The sequence below is a fragment of the Xyrauchen texanus genome, chromosome 41 (genome assembly GCF_025860055.1).
Source record: "Xyrauchen texanus isolate HMW12.3.18 chromosome 41, RBS_HiC_50CHRs, whole genome shotgun sequence".
NCBI lineage: Eukaryota > Metazoa > Chordata > Actinopteri > Cypriniformes > Catostomidae > Xyrauchen > Xyrauchen texanus.
The window spans coordinates 16,282,707-16,309,467 of NC_068316.1; positions in this window are offsets into that span (position 1 = coordinate 16,282,707).

Consider the following 26,761-nt stretch of genomic DNA (forward strand, 5'->3'; position numbering starts at 1 on the left):
ATTTATGCTTATAAAAAGAAAAACTGTACCAATGAAAAAAAGAAAACCCTCGATTCAAAAGAAAAAGTTTGTTGTTCTTACCCTATTGGTAGATTTTTTTTTTCTCCTTGTTTCAAGCATTGACCAGACTTAATTTATTATACCATTCTAGTCAAGATTTTTTTTTCTCGTTTTAAGGATGTTTACATATTTTTAGAGTGACATAAGAACTATTTTGATTTTGCAGTGGTGCTGTTAGCCTCTGGGTCAGGTTGAATCACCAACAAACCCATGTGACTTATTGAAGCCATTGTCTCAATCAATGACAGTGACTCATTGTGTGAAAGGGACAGCCAGGCAATCTTTCAGCCTGTCCAGGGGTTTGCATACCCCAGCGTGCTCAGTGGCATTCAGGAATCTCAAGATCTCTTGGTGCCCTCAGGCTATGTCACTGCTCAGGATCTCAGCACTCGAGAAACAGTAAAGCACAGTGTAGCATGACAGCATGTGTAAATTATTAGTCCGTGGGAATCCCACATGTAAGAATAAAGCTATATTTCGCATTTATAGCAGATTGGGAGCAGCTGCAAGAGAGTCAGAAAGAGACACTCAAACATCTATCACAGAAAAGGCACCTCAAGCAAGGGTCATTAGAGTGAACTTTCACTATCTCCTATGGACCAAGACTTTGAATCAGTGCATTGTCAAGGAGTGTAGTGCGGAAGTTCGAAAGGAATTCCTCCATGACAAGAAAACTCCCAATCCTCGAAGACTCTGAATGAGCAGCAACATCTGAAATCTAGGTCAAACATATCTTACATAAATGATATTCATCACTATAAACATAATTTAACAGTCCAAGAGAAATCAAGCAATTTATTTTAATTCTAAAAGTTTATCCCAAAGCAATGAGGAATTTGAAGGCCAATGATATATGTGTAAAAGTATAAATTAAGGAGTATTAAATTAAATACTTAAAAGTATTAAAGGAGCAGGTGGTTGGTATACTTGCTTTTGTTTTTTTGTGTGCAATTTCTTTCTACTCTTCTAGCTTCTTTACTACTCTATTTGACTGTGCAATAAAGCAGATATTTTTGACACTAGCACAACAAATTGGTTGTAGTGTTCCTTATTTGTAAGTCGATTTGGACAGATGCATCTGCTATATTACATAAAAGGTAAACCCTGCTGAAATAAAGCTGGTCACCACCATATACAGTGTGTTGCGTTTGAATTTTTTTTATAAATATAGGTCGACCAGATTCATGGCTATGTTTATGGTGAACATGGCAATGCTGGTCCAACAGCTAGAATCAAAATTCCCAGCATGGGAAGTGCTTGTTTAACCTGGTCTGATTTGCGCAGGGCATGTCAAAGTAAAACATTTCAGTAGGCCAAGTTTCCAAAACTGCATCAAATCCAATAGTGTACCTTCGTCTTTAGGGATCACAAGATCCCAGTTACTTCCCCTGGCCATCTCATCCCAGACATATAATGCTCTGCTTCCGGAAGCGTAGTTTAATCCTCTCAGGCCCAAAGGTGAATGGCAGGAACAAGACAGAAAAGGCAAATCCTCATCTGAGGAGGCTCTGTCTGCACTTAAACATTCTGAAATGGCAGGTTGAGTATAATCCCTAAAAGCATGCCACCAGCAGGTCATTGAGAGGGAGAGTTAAGGTTGTCTGTGTGTGGGGTGGATAGTCATCTTGATAACGTTCACCTCCTGCATAACCCTTGAGGTTGCTTAGGGGAGTGATAAGGAGAAGATATGAAAAGATTGTGGCTAAATGAATCATTGAGGATGGACAATTTAAGAGCAGAGGGGAGTTGAGGACTGAAGACAAGATAAAAGGAGATTTTAAAGTGAAGTTTCAAAAGTGACAATTGACTCAAGTCACAATGCTGCATTATGTAATGCCTTGACACATAACTAATTATGCAGATGGAAAGGTTAAACCTCAGAGACTATACCTTCTTAATAGGTTAGTGGCCGAAAAATGGTTTGGAGGTCTATTCTGATAGGGTCATAGACAGCAAGGCAAAAATCATGCTAAATACAAATAATTAAATGCAATTCCATTATATAAATATGCAATGTTAGGATAGGAATATAAATACATTAACCAAAATAGGTTTCCTATTCAGACCAAGTCATGTTAATTTTGTATACTCTTAGGCCTCTGCAATTCATGGCAATATATTTTTTAAATGTTTATGGCTATATTATCCAGTTTAAAAAGTTGTTAGTTTTATACAATACATAATTCTGTTTTTTGCTGTGTTGGGTCACCACAATCTGGGTCCTCCTGAAGCAAGACCAGTTGAGAACCACTGATAAAAACACCTACTGGCATACAAGCAAATGTCTGTTTGAATGGAGTGGAAAGAGAACACCTATGGCTATGGCTTTTTAATTCTAATTTCAGCATTCAGAGAAAGGAAGTGACAAGGGTCTGGCTATCAGTTATTGGCACGAGAGTAGGGAGCTCTTTAAAATTTAGCCTCAAGCACGTTTCCCCTTTTTTAGATGAAATCATTACCGCAAAGTACAACCGCAAAGCAACAACTGCTCAAGCATGGGGCTTGATCACATTGCTGGGTATTTATAATGTTTTGTAAGATCTGTTCTTATGAACAAGAGAGGATATTTGTATGAAAATAGATGTGAGGAGTGCCAAACAGACCCCTCCTGCCTTCTCTCTCTTTTGCCCTTCTTAGAGCGCTCACACCTGGCTGTTTATGAAGGGGCAGTAGAAAGGGGACATTATGGCTCTGTGCTACAATAGAGGACGTCTGTGCCCAGGCCTCTCAGAGAATGGACACAGCTGCTGCACCGAGAAGGACCACATTTAAGGGTCCTCGTCACAGTGTGCACATGCCTCTGTGTGAGATAACATGAAATGATGGTGGGGGGGTTGGTCAACTAAGACTTGCAGAAAATTTAGATTTACTCAAGTGAAATATTGGCATCCGCTGCTCTCATTCTGTCAGTTGCGTGCTTTCAAACTCTCTCAGTTGGCCTCGGTTTAACAGTCTGGCCCATATATTTTGCGCACGTTTGCACGTGCACTTTAAGTAGAAATGTTATTTAGTCTGCGTAGTCTCATGTGGTTCTGTGATAGTCCTATGTTGATGTAGCACCATGGTCATGGAGGAACATTGTCTCCTTTTGCTGTGTACTGTCCTATGTGTATATGGTTGAACAACAATAAAAACCACTTGACGTAATAGCGTTGGGAGACCACAAGAGGGTGTTATACCATTTACTGAAGCTGGTTGCAATCATCACACACACACAAAGAGCTGAAGAGGCGCAGATGGCAGTACAAAGTTACAAAGGTTTTTGTACTTCAAAAATGAACAGTGTCGTTGATGAGTTTGCATGTTGGAGAAACTGGATGATTAGAAATGGCGACGTTTATTTTGTTTCTCGGTATGTAGCCATGAAAAGGTCTTTCATTCAAGCTGTCAAACCATCCTTTGATAATGATGAGGTCATATATAAAATGGAAAACTATGCAAGTTGTGCTGCATCGCACTGCAAAAGTTTTAGACTGAGTGATGCATGAAAAAAAGGCATCGATCCCAAGCCTACAATCTACTAACAAAAAGTAGCCAACTACACTGAAGCAATTTAAAGAAAATATGTAATCATGATTGCAGAATTAAATAATACTGTCTGACTGTTTTATAAGTTTTGATCGCAAAATTCAATATTTCCTGATAGTTTAAGCAATATTTAATTAGGGTGACATTCTCTAGCGGAAATTAACCATTGTGTTACTTCAGTAACTAAAAAGTTTAACCATGGTTTCCATTAAAAAAAACAAAAAAAAAAAAACACACGCACGCACGCACGCACGCACGCACGCACGCACGCACGCACGCACGCACGCACTACTGTAGCAGAACCACTGTTAATTTCCATAAGTGTATGTATTCTTGGAATAAAACACCCTATCTTATAAAACTGAATTGAAATAATGTTAAACACCAACAATTTTCATACATTTTTTTACATTAAAGGCAAACTACCTCTAAGGTTGCAAGGGGTTCAAGTGAATCAGCTAATCATTTGTGAACTTGTTAATTTACATGGACCATCCGAAAGAACAGACCCACTAAAATAATCAGATTTCCCAAAGCTAAATATAAAAGCATTTAACTGGTTTATTTACATGGACCGTCCATGTTTCTGGCAGAACCGGGTTGAAAATATAAATAAAGTTTAATGATAAACTTAAACGCATGTAAAAACATAAAAGGGCAGCTGCCATAGTTCTCCCTCTCTCTCGGACCGTCGTCTCCGGGTTGCCTTTATCCCTTGCCTCATCAGGCTAATTGTGGTCCGGGCGTGCATCATTCCGGCCCGGCCCTCCTCCGCGCTACACGGTGATTGAACACACACAAAAAAAATGCCAATTCTACTTGTTGGAAAATGCAAGTCGTTACTGGACAAGCAACACTACTGTAAAAAAAAAAAAATGGTCCTGAAAAATTAAGTTTGTAACATCACAACTTTTAGTCAAGTAATCCAACATAGTTACCGATATTACCATTTGGTAGAGTCAACATTTTTTTATTATAATAATAAAATAAAAATTCTATGAGTCTGTAGAAAAGGTAAACTTTATTTTTAGCATCAGGGGAATAAATAGGAAAATTTCTGTTTTAAAGGAGTTTTTCACATCGAAGGTAAAAAGCTAGTAAAGGTACAAGGAATCAAACCGTGGCATGGTCTTCTGTTTTTTCTTCACCGTAGCCAATTTTATTACAAAAATTGCTTTGCCTCGGCTAGCAGTGGTGATCATTTTAGGACATTCAGAAAGATTGTCTGTGCTTGCTCTGCAACAGGACGGAAGGGCGGGGCCGGGTTGTGATTATGCACACCCGGTCCCATATCAGGCTAATTAAACCTCCAAGAGGGATAAAGGCTGATGGCAGACGGTGGTACGAGAGAGAGAGTGATAGTTTACGGACATGTCAGTCATGTGTGTTTGGAGCATTGTGCTTTTATCAGAACTTTTCCAGTGGTGTTTTGTCTCGATTCAGAACAGGTCATCAATCCTTTCTGCTTCAGAAACACTCCGAGGATATGCTTGCTTTAGCCATAATTCACACCTTGGTGTTATCCACTCTGACAGTGAAGCAAGGGCTATTTTCAGCTTTTTATTGTATGTATAAGAGTGTAATGAGCAGGAAACTCACTACATTTTGAAAGGTAATGATGAAACTCTTCTATCATCTCAGTGCTAATTGGGTGCCCTTTTAAACAAAGGAAGTCAACAGTGACAAAAGAGGAACCTCTTGACAGCCATAAAAAAACCAGGTTGTGAGAGGACAAATTCTATTCTAACCCCCACTGACAGTCACTATCCCCCACATGAAGCTGAGAAATGCCCTCCGTTTAAGGACTGAGAGCTTGACCTGTATCAAGTTAATCTCAGCAGGATGCTACTGTTCATAGAGCTTCCTCTGAAACCATCCACAAACATTCATTCGAATTTGGTATCGTATTGCATGTTGTGAAATTGAATCACAATGAATGTGATGTAACCCGACCCAATAAAGCATTTCACAAATGCAGAATAAAATCCATTTGTTCCCCTTTAACTCAAAGCAACCTTTTATAGTTGTCATAACATCCTGTATGCTTGTGCAAAAACAGCATCATGAATGGCAGTGGAACTCTGCCAGCCAAATGGGCATTCTAAAAAAAAAATCTTTCCTGATCCGTCTGCAAAAGAACAAGCCCACAGGGTGATCCTGCATGCACACCACTGGTGTGAGAAATCCTTTTGGAACAAACCAACTAATAATCCCATTAGACCACATAATTTCCTCTGGTACACATTCTTTCACCAAATGGCAGCATACAACTTGCAGAGTCAAAGAGAAAAAAAGGGAAGGACAGTGGAAGTGGGAGGTAAAAAAAAGAGACTATGTACTTTTCAGCTGTGCAAGTGAATGAAATGTAAATAGTGCTTTAGAGAACAGCTTCAGATCTTAGCAAACATTACTGGGGCCTCTGTTCCACTTTGTAACCCTCCTGGCTGGCAGGGAGCTCAGCCTCTTGTCAAGCACCATTCTTTTGTAGTGCTCCCCTGACACTCAGCCAAGCTTCTTTCTCAGGATGTGCTTGCATATGTATGAAGGAAGAACTGTCTGGCCTCACAGGGCCAAAACCAGTGCTCCATGCTAGATGGAAGGACAATTCACAACTCTAATTATAAGTTCCTGCGTTCCTCGGTTGTTGTTCCCGAGATGACAATTCTCTAGGTAATTCTCAAATGTTCTCAACATGATCGCACAGGAACTCGACATTGAAAGTTACGACACTCTGACATTGACTAAATTCTGCAGAGTTGCTGCCAAGCACCATCTCCCAGTGTCTTTTATTAAAGCGTATTGTAAAGTCAAAATAATGTTCGTTTATATCATCGAATACAACTTTATTTTTGGCCTAATGCCGTCTATGCCATTTTTAATTGTTTGTTTACGTACCAGTGCATCAGATGGATGCTTTGAGCAGCTCACTTTGGTTGCATCGTATCTCATTATTTTTCAGGTTCTCTAGTCATAAGCATCTTTAGGACACTGTGTCCAGTTAAATGCAAGCAATGGTTTCGAATTTTAGGATACTCCGTCTCATCTGACAGACGTGTCCAGTGTGGAACTCCCCTTAAGATTGCATTTTTACTCCATTGACATTTAGGTTTAGGGTTGGAATTTTGGGTTAGGGTGTATGGTTTATAAAAATGCATTTCCTGTAGTCTGTATTAAATAAGACAGCTGAAAACAGTTGGCATCAAGATATCTAGTAAAAATGTTCTTCCCATCCCTTCAGTCATGATATCATCCTAGTTTACTTTAATTCTTCGTTGTAGATAGCAGTCAGCCAGAATGCTTGCTTTTCAAGTGATTTCCTTCCACCGATGTGGAGAGCTGATTCAGATTCTGCATGTTTGGACACAGTACTAGGAACAAATGTAGGCTGGAAGACTGCGCAGACCTCAATTTCCAATGCTTCCCTTCCTGACAAATAAAATTCCCCTTCTTTCTGGACTGGACATTGATGCACCACAGAATTAAGAGGGAAATCATGAGAAATTCAGGATGTTTATCAACTGCGGCTTATTGTCCATGCCAACATAGGTTGAGAAAAGCAGTCAGCACCAGTGTAAAAGCACATTATAGTTTGAGCAATTACAGCAAGCTATCCTGTCCAATATAACAAGCTCAGAGCCTATTTTTTTTACTCATATACTTTAGACACAAGGCAGAATTGCAATCTTCCCTCTCTATACAAAGCGACTTCAGGGCCTTCTGGATAACTTTGTGAACTTCATTTAAACTTGACCTAGCCTACACAAAATCTAACAGTGAAGATCTCAGGATGTCCATCAACTTTAGATTATTGCCCAACCCAGTCATGGAATCTGAGATGTGTATATGTGCTCTGCTAAGAATGGAAAAAGGCCATCTACGTTCATACTCATGCCAATCAAACTCTATAAGAGTGACCAGTTTGAGCAGCCATTTTTCTTAAAACTAATAGTTCACCCAAAAATAGATCAATACAGGTTTAGAACAACATGAGGCTGAGTAAATGGCAATAGAATTAACATTTTTGGGTGAACGTCCTTTAATAGGAAGCATTTGTCGTTTGTCTGTAGCAGTCTTTGTCGATTTCATACTTCATATTTAATTGTGCTATTCCCTAGCTTTGATATCAAATGTTGTATAGAAAATAACTGACTGCTTTAGATAAGTGCAACTACATCCGACAATGTTCTTCTATTACATGATCCTTGTCTCAGTACTGCTTGTTCTCGGTTAGCTATCATGGAGCACATTTGGGTCTTCAGCGGTTTCACAGAAAGCCCATTTCGACTGCAAGGGTTAATGTTAGCCGAGGCCAAGAATAAGATGTCACCCACGTGGATCAAAATTCTATGCAAAGAAAACAATATGGCTTACTAAGTCCTTTCATATCTACATATAAAGAAATTCTTTTGTATTGCACATCCTGTTTGCTATAGCCTACAGATGGCCAACCCATTCCCATTTCTGTGCATGCAGACTCAATGATTTAATATTTTATAAATGGACATTTGATTAAGATTTGCACACAAAATAAATCACTAAGCTTTGTTCAAGTTACCACATTGGGGAATTATAACAACATATCAGTTGAAGTCATCTTCATGTAAACCAGTACACTAATGCAGTAGGCTTAAAATGGGAAAGCATTTCCATTAAGTACATATGGCTCCTCTTGGTTTCTGCTCGTTTTTCTGTTCATTCAAATTCAGTAATAAATATGTATATATAAATGTTCGAAACGGATTAATATACAATATTATATCTGAACTTTTGAAACCAGTATACTTAAATGTATGTGGTTATTGGAAATAGCACTGAAATCACACTCTGGAAGAGAAATAATATTTCTCTCTAATTTTCACATATTTTACCAGTTAAAACTTCAGACTTAAGTTCAGACTCCAAATTCTGATTGGATGAGCCACAAAGCTGTTGTGAAATGGCCATTATGCCCACATATTTGACCACACATCAGATCAATTCTATATTAACGCCACATTGTTTGGTAACTGTAAACAGCCCAGCTCTTACTGGGGAGACATTTGACCAAATATACTGATTATTTTACACCTGGTGCATCTAAATGTTGTTGTTTATTAATTCAAGCTGTGGAAGCACAGCAAGATTCAAGCTTTCTGTAAGGTTTAGATTCTCAGATTGAGTACATAGCCGATAACACTGATTTACAAGTGTTTCTAAAGCAGCTATGTATTCCGTTCTGCTGAGACGCACTTGTGGTGAACATGTCTGTTGTAAAGCCTTTGCACATGAGTAACTCCAAAGCCAACGGCTCATTGTCACTCATGAAATTAGGGCTGAAGTTATCCAGTTATTAGACTGGATTACTTGTATGTGCATGTATCCTCATTGGACCCAAACAGCTCCCTTAATGAACAGCTAAAACTAAGGCCTGCTGACTTCATATCACCACACTGCCGAGAACATATGGAATTGGCAGCAGGCCAAGTTCCCCACCAGCATTTCTCCAACCCTTTTAGACAACATACCCTTATGGAGAAAATCATCTGCCTTTTGAATGTCTTCAAACTGCTTGCCAGACAGCACTGTCCCCAGTTATTGCTGCCAACGTGATCTTAGTGTTGCATAGCCAGACCATTGACTTAAATATTAAATGCTCTGGTCCACAATGCAGCTTATTCTGGCCAAGAACGCTCACTGAGACAGGAAGAGACCATCTGGCCAGCATGTAAAGAGACCAACCACAATTTGTTTTGCTTTTACATGATGATGTTTAGGGTTAATCAATTATAATAACTGAATGTCATGAGGAAAATATTTTCACTATTTGTGTAACAGTCTTGGTGCATGATTGTATAGAAAAACACAGAAAAGTCACTTAATACAACTCTGAATATCTGTTAAAGATTTGATGTCACTAACCTGGCAAACTATAGCAAATACATTTAAACCTTTAGTGCTCTTTGTATTGACCTGGAAACTTAAACACAACCTTGTTTCAAGGCGGACTGATACAAAACCCCTGTGTGCATTTACTCCTGGAAGTTGCGTAAAAGTTAGCCAATCAGATTAGAGCTTGCCAGATCAAGAAAGTGCTTTCCAATTTTATGTGCAACACCCATCAGTAGGTCAGCTAACGGACTGTGGGCGGTCCATTGGAGTGCTGTCTGAGTCCAAGACCTACATGATCCAGACCAAATATTGGATCATGCATCAGTAGACAGGGCTTTTCCTGCAATTTGGATCCCCCATCTTGAGATGGTGCAGGTTTATGCCAAAGCATGAACCAATTGAACTGAGATGTGAATTGAACTGCCGTTGACTGACAAGGCCAATATACTCTAATCGCTCAATGGCTCCAGAGCTGGTGAGGAAAGAAAAAGTAACTGAACACATACGTGGTGGGGCTGCAATAAAAAAAAAGCTGATGGACTTAATCGTCATGTGCATGCAACATTAAACAAAGGGATCATCTGGAAAGGAGTATACTGATCATTAATAAAGCTTCAAGTAGAACTGCATGTGCCATTGCAATGGTGCAAAGCCCAAACAAGGTGTTTGATGACGTATGCATGCCATTTCTATGGTTTAAATTTCTCTAGTAAATGTCAGCGGGTTGCTCCGTTCTCATTACGGGATAACATCACCACTATCATGCATTGCCAGAGCTGTGAGAAGCCCCAGTGACCTTTGACTTTGCATTTGTGTAGCGACATAGGATCTTGAATAAGTCAGTCTTGGCTCTCAAAGCAGACTGTTGAAATATAATTGAGTCCAAATCAAGACAGAGCGAACACTCCCATCAATCTTGGGTCTTATCTGTCGGGACTCAACTTTACATTGCATTCTGATCTTGAACAAAGACAAATATACTCGGCTATATCTATAGAGCTCTCACAACCCTAAAGGGTTAGTTCACCCCCCAAAAAATGAAAATTGTGTCACCGTTTATTTAAACTTATGTCATTCCAAACCTGGATCACTTTATTCTTTGGAACATAAAATTAGATATTGGATCAAATATTAGGGCCTGACAACCTCGGTCACCATTTTCTTTCATGAATGTCATTTGCATTTGTCATTTGAGCACTTTAGGACAGCAACTTTTCATCTTGCCCATGCAAACCAAGGCTAAAACAGTCACTTTTCTTGTCAGTTCCTTTCTTCTCGACATGGAGTCGAGTTAACGCTTTACAATAAACAGCCTTCTCCTCTTGTTTTGTGTTTGCTCCCTCTTGCCTGATGCCAAAAAACAAATTAAAATGCATGAGCTTCTTTTTGCCATATTAAATAGTGCAGATTCTGCTTGCACAGACTGCAAACGCACACATGGCAAACTGCAGACCCCCACAGGGTGATTGTCATTGTTTATGACTGGGAAAGCAAGATATCCTGCGGCAGTACAGTATTTGGCAAGGTAATTACACTGCTGACACAAATGGGGGCATTAACAAGAATTAGCACTCAGGTGACTTAAAGAAATAACTCCAGATTTGGTTGGCTGAGGGTCACTGCAAGTTATAGCAAATGGAAGACCTTAGCTGCATACAGGCCTGAAAAGGAAGAGAGTGTGAATTGGTGCTGAATTTAAAGAGGGAATGTTTTCTTTGGTTTAAAAGGCCGTACAGGTTGAATATTTGGCCAAAGCAATGGTAAACAGAGAGGAATCTGCTTATAGGGAATGCCAAGACAAATGAGGGACAAAAAAAGCTTCAGAAAAGGAAAAGACACCCACCTACTCTCCACTTAATTTTCTGGCCCCTTTGCTGTCCAAGTGTTAAAGTTGGTAGGGCTGGTCTCTATTGGAATAAAACTAAACTAAAAATAGTTAAAACCAAAATGTATTTAACATCTCAGTAGGACATGAGTATTTCTCTATAAATTCCCTGGAGAGAAAATGTAATCTTAAACCAGCTCATGTTGGTTGGCTGGTCTTACTTGGTTTAAGCTGATTGTAGCTGGTCTCCTAACCTGACCAGATCAAAAGTCTCCAAAACCCCTCTAACACCAGCAAAGTGACTAGTTAGACCTGTCTGGGTGACTAGCTAAAGCCAGCTCAGGCTGATTTAAATTTTTTTTAGCAGAGTTGCTGAATTCACCTCGTCTACCAGCCTGGTCATATCGGTCTAGCTGGTCTTCCAGCCTGTCCAAGCAGGTGCTCAACTGCATGGTCAATTTACCAGCAGGTCTCCCAGCTATAAAGTGCCCAGAACCTCAACAGACCAGCAAAGACCTGAAAAACAGCTTAGGCTGGTTTAAGCTGAGTATTCAGCAGGGTTCCCAAAAGGGTTTTGACAACACAAAGCATTACCAACCTTGGATTTTCTCCATGAAAAATGAACAAGCAGCTCAAGAGGTATTGATTTGTGTCAATGCTTTTCAGTGGGTTTTTTTTAATCAGAAAGTTTTCATAATAAAGCAGGGACATTCCTGCAAAAATAAGGAAAACATGGAGTAGCTCAAGAAATATTCTTGGACCTCAACAAGAAGTTAACACATACCAATAATAATTTGAAAGTTTGTTCTGGCCACTGGCTGTCTGTAGGACAGCAAGCCGATTTAGAGATGATGGAATCCTAGTTTAGCCAAAAATAACCTCAGTGACAAAATTTAGAAGGAAGATGTCTTGTTCTGGAGGAAAACTGGTTAAAAATAAAAAAAAAAAAAAAAGTGTGCAGAGAAAAGTCTGAAAAGAGCAAAGCAATTACCTTCATGCTTTATTTAAGTGCACTGTAGTAACCATGACCTTTAATTGAAAACCATCGACACACGCTCTCACGCTCGCATTGCATTCTCGCGCACCACAGCACGACTTCAGATCTCACATAATTTATCAGTTGGTACACAGATGTGCTATACATCAACATGTATTTTAGTAAACAAGACAATAAATATCTGCTTCAAATTGCCATTTTTGAAAAGCAACGAAACGTTTTCACAAGATGCAAAGAGCTCTGGGTTGAGTCTCTGAGAGGTGGCCAAGCAATCAGGTACCGTTTTCTTGAGAGATTTAGGTAGTATCAAGCAAAACTAACTAGCATGGTCCCCCCTCTGTGGCCACTACCCACATTAATCTTTCAGTCCTCTTGCAGTCTGGGAAGGCAAAGGTCCTGAGGTGTTGTGGGCTCAGGCTATGAAGTGTAAAAGGAAAAAGGATGTCAAACAGACAAGGCCTTCATTAATCATGCCCACCTCAACCACCTGTCTAAAGGGCTTGTTGATAGTATGCTGCATAAATTTTTTCCAGAAAACTATTAGTCTGTAAATGCTGCACAGCTTAGTCATTGTTTTTTCAATATGAAGGCTGTCAGACAGAATTCTACATTGTTATGATGTCATATACATCTACTCCAAGTACATATTCAATGACTGCTGAATACAGACCAACAGGGTCTCGTGACATCTCATAACAATTTGCACAAGATAGCAAAATCGTAATATCATATGGCTCATACGAAAAGGTAAAATGTTTTATTCCGATATAGACCAACCAAATCAACAAACAGAAATTCAAATACAATACAGGCATACAAGTCTAACTAACCTCCTATAAAACACTTGTTTACAATAATTACACACACTGATCCAATAATATGCAATACATTCCATCCACATTTTATTTATTCGGTGCTACACAAAGTTTATTCACCTATTCAAATCATGGTTAGGTTTAAGATTTGAGTTTGGGGTCAGACTTAGGGAAAAGCATATGAATGCTTGTTCAAAACCCAGATGTTTCAACAGTGATATGCCTATTATAATCATGATTCGGTTTAAGGTTTGGGTAAGGGTTCGACTTTGTGTCAGGGTCATTGGTTTTTGAGTCAACTCGTAAAACAGACACCTATTTAGGGAACACTGAAAACATAAAATTGTATCCAAGCTATGGTGCAGTGTGGGCTGTGCACTTGCTCATGGCTCCGGTCTGACCTGGATCATTCCCCAATCCCACACCACCTAATTCGGACAGATGGACGGGGACGGACACACACGGACACACCAAAAATTGGTACTTTGATCAGTGGAATGCCACTTCAGAACATTACTGGTACTAGAAAAATTATTTGCCATTATATTAAACATAGTTGAAAGCTATTCGGTTCATTAAATGAAGCTTAACATTACCTTTGTGTTTGTTTTTGAGTTGCCACAGTAAGCAATAGACTGGCATGTCTTAAGGTCAATATTAGGTCAAAAACGGCAAAAAAGAAACAGCTTTCTCTAGAAACTCTTCAGTAAATCATTGTTTTGAGGAATGAAGGCTATACAATGCTTGAAATTGCCAAAAACTGAAGATTTCTTACAAGTGTCCACTACAGTCTTCAAAGACAAAAGGACAACAGGCTCTAACAAGGACAGAAAGAGATGTGGAAGGACAGATGTACAAATAAACAAGAGGATAACTACATCAGAGTCTCTAGCTTGAGAAATAGATGCCTCACATGTTCTCAGCTGACAGCTTCATTGAATCCTACTCGCTCAACACCAGTTTCATGTACATGTTTTGAAACCGAAAAACAAAAATAAAAATGTTAGAGTGGGCAAAGAAACCGACATTGGACAAGAATGTTATGGATCTACCCCATTGAGCTTTTGTGGGATCAGCTAGACTAATGTGTGTGAGAAATGCCCGACAAGACAGCCACATCTATGGCAAGTGCTACAGGAAGTTTGGGGTGAAATATCATCGGAGTATATGGACAAACTGACAGCTAGAATGTCAAGGATCTGCAATGCTCTCATTGCTGCACGTGGAGAATTTTTTTATGAGAACTCTTTGAAAGATGATAAAAGTTCTGAAATTGTTTTCAAATTCGAATAGTAATTTTTCAAAATTATTAAGGTCCTGACTATACATTGTGATCAGTTGAAAGCTACTTGGTGAATAAAAAGTACCAATTTCTTTCCATAAGAGCAAACTCTGTACATTGTTTCAAACTTTTGGCCGCCAGTGTAACTAACACACACACACACACACACACACACACACAGACACACAGAGACACACAGAGACACACAGGACACAGACACAGACACAGACACAGACACACCTTGTAGTATAACAGGTCCTGGTAACTTTTTGAAACCAGTGTATGGGATTTTGTACCCCAAGGCAGTGGAAAATTAAACAGTTATGGAAAGTTCTCAGAATCTTGAGTGTTAGCCAGTGCGTGATGGACTATTTCTGGGAGTGGCAACACAATGGGAGATGATTCTTGAAGACAGGCAAGGGAAAGGGGGACTGCTCACTTAGCTAAATTGAGCGTGCCTCATCCTTCAATAGGCTGTGTTTATGGAAGAAGAAATAAAAGCACCTCACAGTTGGCGCTCAGGAATTCTATAAGCTCCGAGTTGTGACATTCCTACTGCATGGCCGGAAAATATTATTTAACAGTATATCATCTTGAATTGTTGGTTAAAATGATCACGTCTACTTTAAATTCCAATTACAGCTCTTTTGCTAGACATATTTTGTGTAGGTTTGGAGCTTTGGAAAAGTACCCTCATTTTAACTCATGTTCTGTAGAGATTTCCTTTACTGTTATTGTATTTTGGGTGCCAGAGATAATATAATGATTTATATAAAATAATTACAATTTCTCTCGATTTAAAATCTATTAAGTTCCTTTGACCTAATCAAAATCCAAAAGGCAGATAATATGTAATGTATAGTTTTAATGGGGGATTATTGAAGCATGTTATCAAGTTACTGATAGTTCAACCCGATACCTCAATGTTAAGTATGATTTTCAAGCTATAAGAATTGTCTTTTGGGGGCAGAACATGGGTGTCAAAATGCTTTGGAATACAAAACTTGGATTATTAAAAAACAAAAAAACACTGAGCAGTGAAGGAAGACAGACATTTTTTTTTTCCTTTCCAGCTATTTAAATTTCCATTACTGCCCAGCTTTTCTGTGCATCTAGGTAAATCTAACATATCACACTTCATCTGTTGATGTTTTTGCATGTCAGTGCGTGATAAAATGTAAAAAGACCAAAACAGACTACGGCAACCTTGTAGTGTTTTCATGCTGAGATTTAAAATCATTAAAATGTACCATGTTTCAGTTAAGTATTTTCAAAAGTTTGTTTAGTGATGAAAATTGCAGCGTACCCAGAGCATCAAAGCAATTGCACTTTTGATTTCTGCTCTGTTGCTTTGATCGGTCAACCAGCAAAATATGTAGAGGCAACTTCAAATGGACATTTCTCTGGGCAGGGGTCAGTCACATAATTGCACTACCTTTTTTCCTAGACCTATTGTAAAAGACTTTCATAACTGCATGATTTTTTTATTTTTTAAGAAACAACTACATTTCATGGGGAAAATATTAGAAGCACCAATGTCATCATCTCCTTATACATGCAAGCAATAAAAAAAACTTGTATAATAAAGTTTTTGAACATCAAAAACTTAAAAGGTAATTCTCTGTGAAATCAACATTCAAGTACATGAAGTCAAATATAGAGAGATTAAGCGGGCAATGTTATGGAAAAGCTCACTTGTGCAGTTGTCAGAAAATGGCTTTAAGGCAAAATGTCATTTTTTTGGATAATAAAATAATTCCTATCCCAGCTTAATATGCAAAGTCTAATATAAGTAAGCAATTTTTAGGCTGATTTCCCCAAAAAGTGTAAACACTGTGGCACTACCAAACATTGCTCTGAGTAGCCTGCAGCATGTCATAGATATATTGCCCCAACCAGTAACCTTGAGTTTGGGGCAGCACTATTCATTTGTGCAATCATGGACTACAGGTGGAGTGTCCGTGAAAACTGTTTGAAAACGATCATTATTGTTAATTTTGTTTGGTGGTGATGCTAGAAGCACAGAATTTACACACTTCACAAATAATATGCAAAATGTCGGCCAATTAACATTGAACAGTTTTAGAGTTTTGCCAAGCAATCAGTGCAAGTTACTCAGATATAATCCAATTCAATACAAATTACTTCTCTAAAATTATAATTGAATTATTTCACATATTTCTTCATGAAAAGTAATCAAATTACGAATTACTTAGATTTCAACTTTATGAAATAATTTTCACAGAATAGCTGCAAACAGAGGTAGGGCTACATTGATCATATTTTAAATTGTTTATATATAAATAATATTAAATTTAGAAATGTGTAACCCAAGATATGTACTTAACAGTTATTAACTTTGGAAGCCAGTTACTAATCAGTTTACAATAATTTATAAATATAATGCATAACACTACTTTTTGACTACAAAGTAATCTTTAACTAATTACTTTAAAATCAGATTACATCCAATACTGATAGCAATACAATACAAATTCAATTTTAGCCAATAAAGGAAACATGTAAAATAATATAAAAATAAGAATAGTTAAAACTATATAAAAAGGTAAATACCATTTAAAGCAAAAATACAGAGAGAGATCAGGAGTTGAAAGGCCATAGTTATACATTTAAGCTGTAGAAAACAGAAGATCAAAAAGGCACTAATAGGGTTAGTTGACCCAAAAATAAAAATGCACTCATCATTTACTCACCCTCATGCATTCCAAGATGTGCATGACTTTCTTCTGTTGAACAGAAATGAAGATTTTTAGAAGAATATCTCAGCTCTGTAGATCCATCCAATGCAAGTGAATGGTGACCAGAATCCCAGAAGCTCCAAAAAGTAGATAAATACAGCAATCTATAAGACTCCAGTGGATTAACCAATGTCTTCTGAAGCCATCCAATTGGTATTGGGAGAGAATAGACCAAAATATGACTCCGTTTTCACTGTACATCTTGACAGCAGTCTCCTTGGTGATCATGATTTCAAGTTCGATTATACTTCCTACTGCGACATCTAGCACTCTGTGCATGTGACAAATGCTAGGAAGTGTAATAGAGCTTGAAATCATGATTGTGCCTAGAGACTGCAATGATAACATTTACAGTGGGAAAATTTTTTTTTTTACATTTTTGGCTGTTCTCAACCAAAATTCAAATGGATTGTTTTAGAAAACATTAAGTAAACTACTGGAGTCTTCTAGATTGCTTTTTTATGCAGTCATCTTCTTTTTGGTGTTTTTGGAGTTCAATTGCATTGTATGGATCTACAGAGCTGAGATATTCTTAAAAAAAAAAAAAATGTGTTCAGCAGAAGAATGTCATACACATCTTAGATGTGATGAGGTTAAGTAAAATGGGAGAATTTTCTGAATTTTAAGTGTATCCTAGTGTATTATAGAGCATAAAAAGAGTTGTATTTTAACACTGTGCAAAAATGACTGACAGCCCCAAGTCCAGATGGAGATCAGGGCAGGAGCTTTCTTTGTCATGCTAATTATGTGGCCTTTGATCATCAAGATTTATATTTATGCATTTGGCAGACGCTTTTATCCAAAGCGACTTACAGTGCACTTATTACAGGGACAATCCCCCCGGAGCAACCTGGAGTTAAGTGCCTTGCTCAAGGGCACAATGGTGGTGGCCGTGGGGATCGAACCAACGACCTTCTGATTAACAGCCCTGTGCTTTAGCCACTACGCCACCACCACTTTAAGAGATAAAAGCAGTCTCCCCACGTTCAATTATCTTTTGTTGCTATGTGATTAAAGAGCAGACATAATCAAAATGGAGTATGTTATGTTTTGCACTTATACGAGACTTGCCAGTTTTCATGGCAATAACCACACCAAAAGCATTACCCACATCATGTATGGCTTTATTTTTCCATAAGTGATAACAGAAAGCCTGCCAGAACAAAGACAGGGTTTCAAGGGGCAAAATTATGCTCACTTTAGGAAGTTTCCCCTGAGACCATCACTGCCATTTCACTCGCACTGTTATGCATCCAAGTGGGGGGGACACAGTCAAAGCAGCTCACCCACCCATTGGGTGTCCATACCTCTTGCACAGCGTTAGAGCTGTGATTTAGCGTTGTTTTGTCTTTAGGCAATCAGAACCCACTAAACACAAAGCCAGTCTGTGACAGTTGGTGATGTGATCACTAAAATTTGAGGCTCTGAGTTCTAACTATGTGGTAAAAGGGTGAGATCAGCATACCAGATGCCATTTATAGATGCCCAAGGTCATTAATCAAACATGTTCACCACAAGAGATAGTGCAAGATGTCATCGAAACCACATCAAAACATCAATGAAGAACCACATTGCAATACACATGACATCATAATATGATTCCAATTATCCTTAATGTGTGATATACAGAGAACAAATTTGTTGAATAAAGAATGTGTCCATAATCTGAAGATAAAGTGCTTGCATGTTTTGGTGAGAAACAACCCTAAAACCCAAAACACTAAAATGCTGGAAGCTCTTGCATAAACACTTGGGGCACTGTGAAATGGAGATATTTATTAAAAATATATATTTTCTGTTCCACAAAGAGTTGTATGGGTTTGGAACCAAGTCTGTCCAAAATCTTGACTGGTTGTGTACATAAAAAGATGCATAAATGAAATTTCAATTTTCTTAATAGGAATATTCTGGGTTCAGTACAAGTTAAGCTCAATTGATAACATTTGGCTTATACTGATTACTACAAAAATAATTTTTAATTGCCCTTTTTTTTTTTTTTTTAAACAAATCAAGAAATCTGGGTTTCAGTGAAACATTTACAAATGGAAGTGAATAGGTGCCCAATCGGTAAACATCGAAATGCTCACTTTTTCAAAATTATACCCACAAGACAAAAACAATGTGTTAACATGATTTAATTTGATAATCACTTACTAAACTTTTCGGTGTAATGTTACAGCCAATTTTACAACTTATATGTAAATATAAGATGTAATATCAACAAACCCTAAAAATGACTAAACTTTACTGCTCAAATAATACACTTATTTGAGCAGTATTATATCAAAACAAAAAAGTATAACAAAATAAGTTTCTAAGAAGAATTAATGTTAGTGCTTTTATAATAATAAATAAGCTTCACATTTCTGCCTTTAAACCCTCCAAAAACCAGCCCCATTCAATTCGCTTGTAAAAGCCCAAATACTTCATACAAAATCAAAGAATGAAAATCTGGCTAAATTGTGCTTTTTTGTTCATTTCGATGATTTGTAACAGCTTGCCTGTGCAAAATTTTAGGAAAACCTCTAACGGACTGCTTGACATCTCACTGCCATTGGTCCATGTCATCGGTTGGTGTTACCTGGAGCTCCACCTAAATTGACGCCGACAGCTCATTTTGTTTATGTTGTTCAGTCAGTCAAAATCAGTCCGCAAGAACACACCGGCGTGTAGAGTTATTATTGAGCTAGTTCACATTTACCTACAGCTTTATGATCGTTCATGTGGAGAAATTTTCCAAGATCATGTCATGCGATTTTTTGTTTTATTCAATTAGTCTAAAAAAATAAAGTCAAATCTACTCAATACTCTCAAGTGCCCATTCACACATCTGCCCAAAGTAAGCCTATCATCATTCTTTTGTCTTTATTCTGCTTTTATACACTAATCTTAGCAGCAGTATCAGTGTCATCATAAATTACAATAACAGTGTGTAACCGGTCGATATTATTGCCGTGTATAGCGCGTTTACGCATTAGAGTCTAGTGTGAATTCTACTCATAGAATGAGGCATAAAGTCACATAATTTGTATGGCCCAAACATAGTTATATGATTAATCACATCAATATATTATTCTAAGGTGGTCCAGTTGCCAGATCTTGTATGAAACGCATCCTACTCACACAATCAACACATTATACAAATTTCCACCCATTTGTAAACTCAACCTTGCAACCTACAACAGAGTTGCGCTGTTGATATTTGTGAAGGTAGTACACAAGGGAAGTTGAATGAAGCATCACAGATGGGATGGAGAATATATATATATATATACACACACACACACACGTAAATTTCACAAAAGCTGGACAGAAACATTTCATTTCATGCATTTAGCCTGCCTCTGCCATCCAGCACCCCCCCCGCTCCAAGGTCTCCCAGATTTTGGTACCTAAATGTTGACAGGTATTGGTGGTACTCAACATTATGCCAATTTTTTTTTAGCTTAACTTGTATTAAACCTGGAATGTTCCTTCAGCATTGACCCAGAAGAACCGTTTAGAGTAATTGTAACACACACAAATGCCACGTTTGGCTATTTAAAATGGGAACAAACCATAGACTTCTATTGACTTTAAACACAGCTAACCATTATTAACATAAGATAACCCTAACCCATACCCTAAACCTAACCCCATAAGACAACGTTTTGCACAGTAAAAATAATGTAAGGGTTGTTTTTCTGAATGAGAACATTCCAAAATGGTAAAATACAACACTTTTGGCTAAAATCTCTCTCTCACACACACACACACATTTTGCATAAAAAAAAATAATATATATATATATATATATATATGGCTGCTGGCCAGGTCCTACAATGTAGTAGGAACATGTACACATACTCACATTCTGAGACTCCAACTTGCCACTTATTTTAGATGATAATTTGCTCCATTATGCTTTGCAAGTGGACCTTTAGACAATCAATATTTTGCAAATAAAAGTCTTTACAATGTCTCCCCAGGTGACCTCATTTGTGAGCCCCGAATAAACATGCTTGCTTCACATCATAAAACATGCTCACAACACATCAGGTCCCATTCGCGGACCTCAAATCAAACATTGAGGAAATCCTTAATCATCATAAATTAGTTGCAATAGCAAGTCTCTAAAAAGCACCAAAAACCCATTAGACTCCAGTTAGCCACAAGTCTATTTTTAATTTAAATTGGTTTCATTTTTATTTTGATGATTGGTCACTGTGGTCACCCATCAACAGACCAGTCAATTTGTGAGGTTTTAGCCCATTTTCTTTGCTATAAATCTGAGTTACCCTAGGGTTTGGAATGACATGGTGAGTAAATTATGACAATTTAAATATTTTGGCATTCCATCTCTTTAAGACAGACTAGTGTTTCAGACAACCCACAAACTTGATTATGAAATTCTGTAGTTTAACAAATTCCTACACAATCTGAATGAAAACTTCACAAAAGGTTAAAAAGGTCACCCAAATGACATTGAGAGCTGACTGTGGGGACAAAACCGCTTGAATGCCCCAAAAAACAACTTCTGCCTAGGTTGGCTGCTGTTTGTGTGCATGGATCCATAAAGCTTTTATATTGGTCTACATATGGTCGCCCTGTTCTCTTGACTTATTTGGCAATACAAATGTTTCCAGACACTTCTACAGCAGTTTTCTGGCTGAGAAGCTGGAAGGATGTTCTATAAATTTCATCAACGGGACAGGCAAGGAACATGCACAGCAGACATTACGCATTGAAAAAATGCCATTAAGTTTAAAAAGACCTTGTGATGACCCAACAAAGAAATAATGTACCATAAACACTCCGGCACCAGCCATTTTCCTATTCAACAAAAGCTGCAGAGACAAGAAACAGACCCCTCTACTACTAAAACAGGACAGTCTCAGGCTCAGATCAAGCAGTGCGGCCCACCTGTTACTGTGGTTATAAGAAAAGACTGCTGAAGGAGAACAAAGTGGTGGGCTGGAGAATGCTTTAACAGTCTGGTAGAAAGTCAAAAAGACACACGCAGCCATCTGAAAAGATCATTCACTCACTCTTCTCAAACAGGATTTACAGCTCACATGACATCCATTGTTTAATATGCACCACTACCTATGAACATCTGGATTCTCTAGTGTGTGTGTGTGTGTGGGGGGGTGTTTTATGGTCAAGGAGGATTTAAAATTTTCATAACTAAGCTTAGTAGTGTGTCATTTGACCTCAAGTGGAGTGGGATAAATTATTTGTAACAGTTTCATTTAGTAGGTGCTTCAGTATGAAGGTAAAAGTTTTGAAAAACTTGAAAGCATGTAGAAATTGAGAATGAGAACTTGTACAATAAATATTTGCATTTGTAAATTGAAACTTACACTCAGCCCTGATGTTGAATGCTGCACACACAGACAATAAATCAATCCAAATGCAATTAAGGAAATAGCTGGGGTTGGGCAGGGGGTAAGGCCAATTAAGTCGTCACTGATCACAAAAGGAACGAACGATCGATGCAGGACCAATGACATCAAGCAGCAGTGCCGCGCCATCTTTCGAGACCAAAATGAGTCTAGTAGTGGCAATGGCTGATAAATATCTTGACAACAAAATTATACTGAGTGAATTTATCATATAACAAATCAAAATGGGCAATTTTAGCCCGCTGATCAATGCAGAACACTGTGCCAACAGACCGCACAATAAATGTCCAAGGATGGCAAATGACAGAATTCTCTAAAGAAATATTAAAACTACATGGAATGTGAACATCCGGCCAACTGCCATATTACACGAGTTCCATACATTCATGAAAAATATGAAAGTGCTATAGTAAGTGAAGAAATAAATCCTCAATTATCTCCAGAAAATTATTCCATCAGCTAAAATACAATGAGTTCTTGAAAACCTGAAATGCTCAAGTGCAGGATTGATGAATTTTAGTTATTTTCTAAAATTACTATTTACATGTGGGTACACTGCGCCCATCAGCCTCGTAGCCGATTTTATTCAATCTGGCAGGCAGAAACAGGATTGAAAAAAGTAAAACACACAACAGTGTGTTTTACACTTAAAGTTTAAGTGTAAAACACACAACAGAATGGATAACTACAGTATATTAACCATACATGGACTGTACTGTTTATAGAAGTTTATAAACAATCTTGCCTTAAATTAATTTTGATGATTCCTATAACTCCTGTAAAACAAATGTGATAATACTGAATACACCTTACATTCTTATTTGAAACGAGCCTTCATAATTCACTTTTTAGTTGGCAATGTCACTGTAATTAAAGCACACAAGGAGCCTGGTAATCTCTAATGATCACAATTAGAGCAAATAAATCGCAATCAGGCAATTATGTCTCTTAAATGTTAAGTTCAGTTTGCTACTGCTTGACTCATAGATCAGCATGTAGGGGCTGATAAAACAGACGTTTAAACAAAAAGTTCAAACTGACCTTTAACAAGAAATTACAAAAGAATCTACAAGTCATGTAAAAGACATTTAAAAATGGTTTTATTCTGAACTGATAAATATATGATTTCTGATGCAGAACTGAAGGTTCAAAAATATGTTATACGTAAATGCATCCGTCATTACATTTATGTGAATTACATATTACACATTTGTGAATATTTGATTGCAAATTGTAACATTCACTTTGATTTTTTGTACAAATTCAAATCTACAAGTTCTGCAAAATTTTTACCTTTATATTTTAGTTTCTTTTCTAAACTGATGTTCCAAAAAGAGTTTTGTAAATCACTAACGGCCAAGTCAATTTTTACAACATTTAAGAATGCATCACATGGACACTTTCATTACCATTGGCCCAGATGTACAACAGACACATTATAAATGCATATGCACAGTTTGTTAACTAACCTTTCACAGCTCTCAGGGATTCAAGTTAGAACTACCTTAAAGCTGAAGTGTAATTTTTTTTTATGTTAAAATGGGCATACTTTCTCCAACCAGAGCTTAATATGCAGACAACTGTAAGCAAGACTGTAGATTGATTTCCCCAAAAACTGTAATCACTGTGGCTCTGTGGAGCTATTAAAACATTGCTCTGTTTGATGTTGTGGGTCTCATCAGCAAGAACGACGTGTCAGCATACAAAGAGGAGGTGCAGCGGCTAACGGACTGGTGTAGAGCCAACAACCTGTCTCTTTATAAATGTGTCATCTAATAAAACAGTTTAACTTTGTCGGTTACTTATGGAATTAAAAAGGCAAATAATTATACGATCAGAAAATTTTAAAAAGCAAAATGCATGAACATGAAGAAAAGAAAAAAAACCTCTTCAGTGGGTCTGATATCTACATGCATTGACAGATATGAGAAGCGCACACACACACACTTTCAGGTACTGCACTGAATTTACTTTAAAAACTGCTGCACAATTTCTCTTAATTCTACACAAACATGACTTTTAGAGCAGAATTTTGAGCTTTCTTTTTTCAAAAGAGACGATCAGGTTTAATGGGGAGGTCTCACTTTACATACGGAGTCCGTCTGGGATTTCATAAAACGACAGAAGCAATTGAGACACTCTAAATACAAAATAACTGTTGCATGTTCTCCAAGATGCTTGGAACAACCTACCTGCCATCAGCCTTGAAAAACTGTGCACAAGTGTACTTAAAGAGAATTGGTGCTGTTTTAAAGTCTTGGGGTGGCCACACCAAATATAAAATTTAGTTTTTGTTTGTATTTTGTATGAAGTTATATATATATTATATATATAAAAATTTAAAAAAATTAAAAAATAAATTACAAAATGGCATAATTTTGAACATCCTTACAATACATTCCTAACATTTTTCACAACTGTCTAAAACTTTTGAACAGTACTGTATATCCAGGTAATATTGTGTTGGAGCAAGCAAGTAGAAAATCATATATTTTTTTAGCAGACAGGACAAGCACTCAAGGATGAATGACATGAAATTTCCTGTCAAAGCAAACCCAATAGCTCTGAATGTAAAATAATTCTCATTGTAACTCATGCGTAGTAACTTAACACTATTTTTAACACCTATTTTAAGGGACTGGCTCAAGATTGGCATTTAGTTAATTTCTAACTAACAATTAAACCAGAAATCCTCTGTAGAGTACCCTTAAATAAAAGAGGCATATTTGGAAAAAACAAACCAAATATTTTAATTACAAATTAATTTGTTTTTAAATACACAATATATTATTCAATTTGAAACATTTACAACCCACACTCATTAAAATGCCACTAATACCAGTAACACTAGATTGCCCTTTTAATGGCTCTAAAACATATTTAGTTAATACATTCAAATACTGAAACACCCCTAAAATATATATTGTGGCAGCGGGGCCGTGGTCAAGCGCCCGTCCGGGAGAGAAAAGCGGTAAGGGCGCTCACACCTGAGCTAAATTATGTCTAACACCTGTCTCTAATTGCAGTAGCGTGAGGAGAGCGGATAAAAAGCCAGCAGCCACAGAGCATGGGGAGAGAGCCTGACACAAAGCCAAGAATAGTTGTGTGTGATACAGCAAATTAACTGTAATAATAAAGCTTACCCCTTAAGCTGACATCGGTTTCCGTCCCTTCCTTGGTCCGCTTCACATATATTTTTTTTAAATAAAAGCTAAATACACCAAAAAACTAAAACTAAACTGAAACACAAAAAACTAATTAAAATAACAACCAGTGAAAGCAGACAAAGGTGAAAGAACAACTTGAAAATTAACGTTAAAAAAAAAAAAAAAAGAAGGAAAACTTGAACAACCCTGGAAATAAATCTCTCATTTCTCACCCCATGACCTCACTGACTGCTGCTTCAGTATGTGGCAAGCGAGATTGCGGCTGCCAGGTTCAGGTGTCTGCACTCCGCGTCACCCTCCAGATGTTAGCTTCTGTTACAAGGGCTCAATGAATCCAAGCCCAGCTTGTCAGCCTCCATTCAGTTTCTACCTCCATCAAATCCAAACCAAACCAAACCATTGTATACCCACCGCTCCCCAAAAGCCTACTGATATGAACACTTACGCCTGAAACTCTGTATTTTGTTTAGGAAATGAGTCATAAATTAGGAGAGCTCCCAGCCAAGGTCTGGGAAGGAAAGTGGACAGAGAAGGGTCTGTGACCACTACGGGGTGGGGTGGGGGGGGGCACATCCCCACCATTCCTGAGGTAAACACTGCCATGCTTTGGCAGAAATTTCATGACTGAGGAAATGCTGCAAAATTGTGCTAATGCCAAAGTTAATTACATTTTATATTCTGTGGAATGTATGCTCTAAAATGAAGAGCATTACTGGCCAATGGAAATTAATGTGATAGTGCTAATCATATTGTTAGAAACAAATCTAGTTTATGGAAAATGACTAGTACATGCCTTTAAAGATGAATTTTATTTTCTGTAAAAATACTACTAGCTTTCCCATCTTAATATCCAGTGACAGTCAGTAATCCATTTGCAGGTTGCATCCTAAATGCTAAAGAGTGTAAAATGTCACCATTTAAATAGGAACAGCACAGAATTTTTACATATGAAAGAAATAAACAGCCTCTTTATTTCATCAAGATGAGTTTATGAAACCAATTAAAATTGGGGTGGAAGTAAAATGCAAGTTCCTCAACTGCATATCTAACAATCCCCAAAGTAAAATAAAACTGTT